General features: G+C 45.3%; 1 protein-coding gene across 1 annotated transcript in view; it reads left to right on the top strand.

Annotated features, from left to right (window-relative positions):
- LOC113875832 (zinc finger protein 677-like) overlaps nt 1-7,162 on the top strand; it is an 84,862-nt gene that overhangs the window by 48,332 nt on the left and 29,368 nt on the right. The gene's annotated exons all lie outside the window — the stretch shown is intronic.

The raw sequence follows: 7,162 nt of genomic DNA, 5'->3' as shown, positions 1-7,162 counted from the left end.
CTGTGGTCTTTGATCTGGTCCTCGGACCGGCCCCTGGGAGTTTCTGGTTGCTCCTCTTCCCTCTGGACAGGTTTCTGTACTTTGGATCCTCCGCACTTGTATGCTGTCCTTTGAAGCCAGGCCTCGGTGCAGAATTAGAGATGCACAGTCCACTTCTATTAGAAGCTGAAAGTTGAGAAACATGGACAGAAAAACGTGGTGGGCTGCAGTCCATGGGGTCGCAGAGTCGGACACTACTGAGCGACTAACACTTTCACTCTCCCCCACCCCCGCACCCACTTACGTGAAAAGAGCCAGCAGATGAAACTGGATCCTCTGAGCAGCGAGGATGCAGGAGCCCTGCACCTAGGGCGGGGCTTGGCGCTGTGGGCGGGGTTGGATCCCGGAACTTGAGACCTCAGGCAGTTACACGTTTTTGAAAGTGAAAGTGAAGTTGCTCAGTCGTCTCCGACTTTGCGATCCCAAGGACTGTAGCCGGCCAGGTTCCGCTGTCCATGGGGGTTCTCCAGGCAAGGATACTGGAGTGGGTTGCCATTTCCTTCTCCAGGGGATCTTCCGCACCCGGGGATCGAACCAGGGTGCCCTGCATTGCAGGCAGACTCTTTACCCTCTGAGCCACCAGGATTATTTATTTTAAATTTATTTATTTTTGACCGTGCTAGGTCTTCCTTGCTCCTTAGGCTTTTCTGTAGTTTCCTTGTGTGGGCTTCTCCTTGCAGTGGCTTCTGTTGTTGCCAAGCCTGAAATCTAGACCTTTCTGGCCTTAGTAGTGGTGGTGCAGGGGCTTAGCTGCCCTGTGGCATGTGGAATCCTCCCTGATAAGGGATTGAACCCTTGTCCCCTGCATTGGAAGGCAGATTCTTAACCATTGGCCCACCAAGGAAGTCCCACAGCTTTTTATTTACTTAACCAAAAGCTTGAGTTTTAGAGCAGGTGATGGACACTGGTAGTGTGACAGGAAATGCAGAATTGTGCATGTGGGAAATGTGCAATTTTATACTCACTTCCCTCCTGGGCTTCCCTTGTGGCTCAGCTGGTAAAGAATCCACCTACAATGTAGGAGACCTGGGTTCCATCCCTGGGTTGGGAAGATCCCCTGGAGAAGGGAAAGGCTACCCACTCCAGTATTCTGGCCTGGAGAATTCCATGGACTGTATAGCCCATGGGGTCGAAAAGAGTCGAACACAACTGAACGACTTTCACTTCACTTTCCCTCCAGAGTATAATTTAAACTTCTGTTTCCCATTCATTTGGAGGCATCAGAAACTAAGTGAGGAAAAATTTCAACCCTAAATATGTCATTGTCCAAGGGACGCCTTTGGAGATTGTGTGCAAGGAGTAGGCTACAGTCAGGCACTTGAGAAAGAAGCTTTAGGAAGGAATTCAACCATATATATATATGTGCAGTATAAATTTTTTTTCTTTGACTTGTATCAGGCTAGTGGATTTGAAGAATAAGACCATTTCGATAGAAATTTCCACTTCCCAAATATCAACTATTAATGTTATCTTCACTGTAGTTTTGCTGCTTATTAACTTTTCTTATGCACTTTGGCATATTTCTGAATGATTTATCAGTTGAGAATAAACATATCTTCTTTGTCCAAGGCTCTGGTGGAAAACTCCAAAAACCTTTGGAATTTCCACTAACTGAACACTGTGCTCTACAGCAGAAACTGATACAATATTGTAAATCAATTACCCTTCAATTAAAAATAAAAAACAAGATTGGAGTTTCCTGAATGACAGATGTGCTTTTGTTATTATGTTAAAAAGGCAACTTTGAGTGGGGGATCCATACAAAATTTTGGAATAGGAGCTTGGACCCCAGAAAAACCAACCAGGTTATGAGAGAATTGGAATATTACACAGTGGTGAAGCTCAATGAACTAGAGGTACATATGTAAGAAGAAAATCTTCTTGAAAACAATTGGGAGAAAAGTCATGATACAAAATTAGATAGCATAAAGACATGTATATAAACATTTTGCACTCACAGAAAATAATATTTAGAGTTAAAAGTATGTATGTGTTAGAATTTCTAAAAATGCTTGGGAAAGACAAAGATCAAGTTATAGTTGTGTATCAGATACATATGTGATCAAATGAAAATGCAAAGTAAATAGGAAATAAATTTCTCTTCCGGTCTTGTGGATGAGACCTGCCAGGTCAATTCCCATGGACACCCATGATTAGATCTCATGTGAATGCATTATATTGGATGTCAGAGGGAATGAAAAGCCCAATGAAACAAGAAGGCATCTTGAAACCAAAGCAGGGAGGCAAGGATCTTTAGGTAATCAATGAATCAGTTTATTGTAGGGTGACTGACTCCAAGAGCCTGATCTAGATCAGGGTGACAGTGATAAGATGAAATTTCACAGCTGCCCTCAACACTACCCCAGAGCCATTCTGACAACTCTACAGTTAACCTAGGCTATCTGGGTAAATGCTTGGAAGCAGAATAAATTTTCCTAAAATTTATGAATGGATTCTGTCTCTTCTAGGATCATCACATCAGGAGAGGGAACAGATAAAGCATCCATTTGTTCACATGGGACTAATTCAGTAGCATCTCTGTTCTCCTGTTTTGATAGATGTTTACTGATGCAACTTTCATGAAAATTTTGGGTTTCATGGTATATTGGTAATGCTCAAAAGTTTTGTGAACACTCCATGGCTTGTGAAACTGTGACCTCATTTCAGATGGAATCTAAAATTTTAATCTAAAGAATGAATGCTATAAATGGTACAGTTTGCAGAATATCTCAAATATTACCCATGAAAATAAAAAATTTTACATCACCAAAAACAGACCTACATGGCATGTTTATAGAATTATGTTGTCTCTAAAACAGAGGGCTTCCCTGGTGGTAAAGAACCTGCTTGCCAATGCAGGAGATGCAAGAGATGCGGGTTTGATTCCTGGGTTAGGGAGATCCCCTGGAAGAGAGCAGAGCAAACCATTCCAGGGTTCTTGCCTGGAGAATCCCATGGACAGAGGAGCCTGGCAGGCTACAGACCACGGGGTCACAAAGAGTTGGACTCGGCTGAAGCAACTTATCGCACACGCACGCCCCAAAACTGGAAGGAACCCAAATGTCCAACAAATGGTGGATAAACAACCACTAGTCAATCTGTAAAACTGAATGGCAGTCAGCAATGAAAAACAATAAACTCTTACTCTGTGTAAAAACATGACTGAATACCAAAGGCATTATGCTGAGTGACAGAAACATACAAATGGATAGTATTCAGCCTTGGAAAGAAAGGAAATCTTGTCACATGCTACAGAATGGATGCACCTTGAGGACATTATGCTGAGCAAACTATGCCAGTCGCAATAACACAAGTATCATATGATTTCACTTACCGAAATATCTAGAGTAGTCAAATTCATAGTTACAGAAATAGTAGGATGGTAGTTACTGGGGACTGAGGGGAGGGAGACCCAGAGAGTAATTTAATGGGTACAGAGTTTCAATTTTTCAAGGTGAAGAAAGTTCTAGAGCTCTGTTGCCTAACAATGTGGATATATTTGAGCTTTGTGAATGTCTGTGTGTGTCTCTGTGTTATCACTGTTTTTTTTATTACCATTATACTTATAGTTAACTTCCATCACCATGGTGGTGGTTTAGTCGCTAAGTTGTGTCTGACTCTTGCAGTCCTCAGGCTCCTCTGTCCATGGGATTTCCCAGGCAAGAGTACTTGAGTAGGTTGCCATTTCCTTCCCCCAAAACATTACTGTTTACTTGGTTACTAAGTGATATGGAAATAAGATGACAAAGGCTAAAATAAATTTCTGAAACTTTAATTTCATTTTTGTTACATAAAAATTATATACATTTATATGCTGAGACTATACGATCCCAGTGTAAAGTGCAAATCAAAACTATACGGAATTAAATACAATAATATATAAAGCCAACAACAATATATATATGAGATTTAATATCCTCTATGAAACCATGGCAAATTGAAATCTATGAAGCAGGAGAAATCTAAAAGTAGGTACATAAGAATAAATACAAAAGGTCAAGAAACCTTTTCATATATCTTGACTTAGGTTTTACCTAAATTAAACAAAAATGTTTAATATCTAAATTAAACAAAAATATGCCACATGGTGGCATCACCATCTTTCATCAAACTGAAAACTGTAAACATTTCCCTAGACAGATTCTTATTAAAGCTTTGTGAGTATCTGCCTCCATGGCCTGGAGGTGAATGAGGAAAGATCTAGTGCTTTTTCAGGAAAAAAAAAAAAAAAGGATATGAATATGTTTTCAGTTCTACACTTCAAAGTGTGCAAATACATGTGAATTACATCCTGATACTTGCTCTCATTATAAAATAATGCCAGTGTGGTACATGCACCTCAGCTTTAGCCCTCCAGAGAGGCAAGGGGCCTGGGAGTTGGTGGGGTGGGGTTGGGGGGCAGGGGGAAAGAGGCAGGTAGGTGGGAAAGGTGGTGGTTATTAATACACCAACTTGGTTTTTCCAAGATACTCAAAGTGCATGCATTGTCTAGCATGAATTTTAAACTCTGTAATCTGAATCCTCAAGGAAACCCAGATTTCACATTCTGAGTCCATTTTTCAAGTTCCTTTCCTATCACCACCCCGGGTTTGTGACGAACAATCGGCCCTGCTGGTCATTTTGGAGAATCTAGGGGGTTTCAAGGTTTGGCTCTGTCAGAGCTGTGGTCTCTGCTGAGTAGGCTTGGGTCCCCCTGGCTCAAATCAAGCTTCTTCTGACGCTCTGACGTCTAGAGAAGAGGTGGACTGGCCTCAGAGCTCGGCCCTTCTACTCCATCCTTGGTTGGCCGCAGGGTACCCTGCGCTGGGGCCGGAGAGAGCCAGCCCTCAGCAGGGAAGGCATAGGCCGCCTCGTTGGCCATGGTGTATATGGTCTGCGCCGCGGCCCACAGAGGCTCCCGGAGCTGGGCCAGCTGCTGCCAGCACTGCGGGGAATATCCCGGCTGCTTGTGCATGTGGACTATGCTCTGATAAATGGCCTCGGACATATAGCGCAGGGAGGTCACGAGGCTTTTTCGTAGTGGAGGCAACTGGTCTTCGGGGGACCTGGATCTGGGCCGCTGACTGCGCCCAGGGCGCCTCGGGTGGGGTCTTCTGGAGCGAGGAGCCCGGGTCTTTTCGCTGGAGCTGCTGCGGCCAGACTCAAGCACCTTCCGTTTCTTGTTTTCCAAAGTCACACTGGGTTCATGTGGAGAGGCCCCTACGGACAAAGCATGCGGGTGAGAGACCTGCCACATCAATTCCCAAGGACCCCCCATCCCAGGGATCTCACCACGCGCCTTCAGGTACACCCCACCTCTCCTGCGCCACACCCTCAGCTCTAGAACGAGGTGATGCTACACCCATCTTGGGCGCTCAAATGCTCCAGGGATCCCAGAGTTTCTAAATGCCTTCAGCCATTGGACAACCCCCTTTGTGCCCACGCACTGGACAGGTCACCTGCTTTCTCTTCACACACCTCGAGACCCAAAAGCAAGATCCTACCTGTTCCATCGCAGGTGCGGTTCCTGGAATCTATCTTCCGCTTTCTGGAACTCTCGGAACTGGAACCGCGTTCTGAATCTGTGGATCAGGTGAGAGTTTTGAGTGACTGCTTGCAACCCGTGCCTTGGCAACCTAGCTGATCCCCGACACACAAGAAGCCAAGATCGCAACAAAAGCTGGTTTACCCGCTACGCATCCTAGAGTTCAGGATGGGCAAGGCCTGGCGGCCAAAGCTCACCTAGTTCCCTGCTCAGCGAGACTGGGGTACCCCCTGTCCTGTCCCTCTTCTCCAGAAAAATTAAGTCTTACCTGAAGGAGCAGTGTGTCTGTTTCTGTCTTGGGTCTCGTTTTCCTTCGAATTATCCTTCTCATCCATCTCGGGCTCTGATCCTGGAAAAAAGGGGGAATTAAATGACTGCCCACCTTGGGGGACACTGAAGTGTTTAGTCCATCCCTCGTCCGTATTTTGGGGCAAATCTCTCAATTGAGGCCCTGCAGACGCATCCTATATGAACTGGAGCAATACGGTTCTTGGGGATCATCGCCACAGTACTCAGAGCCCTCATAGGACTGGGGTTCGGCTCCTATCACCAATCTCCAAATAAAATACCCACAAATTAGATGTCCCTGATTCCATTCCTCCTTTCCACCCCAGACCAACAGCTCAGGTTCCTATCTGGCCTCTGGACGTGGCTGTCTAAGTGGAAAGAGAAGGTCTTGCCTTTTTCTTCGGATCGTTTCTCCTCCCCATCTGAGCCCCTTTCTTCCACGGAATTCTGTTGGAGTTGGGAAGAGACTATTTTGCCTTTCCCTTCAGAGAGTTTCTCCTCCACATCAGAGCTCTTTTCTTCAAAGGAGTCTTGTTGAGATGGGTTCTGGTCAGTGGGTTGTTCCATGGAAGGGCTGTTGGGGTGCCGGTCTTCTGTGCCGGATTCCATCTGGAGCTCCAAACGACGTGCCCGCTCTCAGAGAGGTTCGGAGTGAGACGTGTCCACTGGAGGGATGAACCAGCCTTTTATTAGAACCTCAGGGGGCGTGGCTTGTTCCTATTGGTTGATTGGGTTATGCCGTCTTCTCGTGAGATTAGGAGCCTTATTTGTGGTTGTACTGTCAGACACGACTGAAGCGACTTAGCAGCAGCAGCGGCAGCCATTTCCTACTCCCTGGAATCTTCCCGACCCAGGGATCGAACCCTCGGCTCTTAGGTCTCCAGCATTGGCAGTCAGGTTCTGTACCACTAGTGCCACCAGGGAAGCTGTGGTTTAAAATATTATAGAAATTGGCAAAACCTAATTGTAGCACGTTGTTTCAGATGTATACATTTGAGAAAAAAGTGGAACGTATAAAGTAATGGTAAACACCTATAAAACATTCCATCCAATCAGGGGGACGGGATCGGTGATTAGGTTAGGATGATGGGATTATCTGGAGGGCATAGCCAGCGGGTCCTGAGACAGTATAAAGCCCAGCAGAAGAAGGATTTCTAGTCTGCAGTTGTTTCTCCAGTCATCTTGGTGAACATTCTGTCTCCAGTGGTTTTGTGCAGTGTCCACATATTTGATTGGCTCAGGACAGAGGGCAAGGACACGGCTTAGTTCTGATTTCTCCTTGAGAACTCAAAGAATCCCTCAGAGAAATTG

This window comes from Bos indicus x Bos taurus, chromosome 18 (assembly GCF_003369695.1).
Source record: "Bos indicus x Bos taurus breed Angus x Brahman F1 hybrid chromosome 18, Bos_hybrid_MaternalHap_v2.0, whole genome shotgun sequence".
Lineage (NCBI taxonomy): Eukaryota > Metazoa > Chordata > Mammalia > Artiodactyla > Bovidae > Bos > Bos indicus x Bos taurus.
The sequence above is the reverse complement of the archived record's forward strand: the minus strand, read 5'-3'. Positions and strand labels throughout refer to the sequence as shown.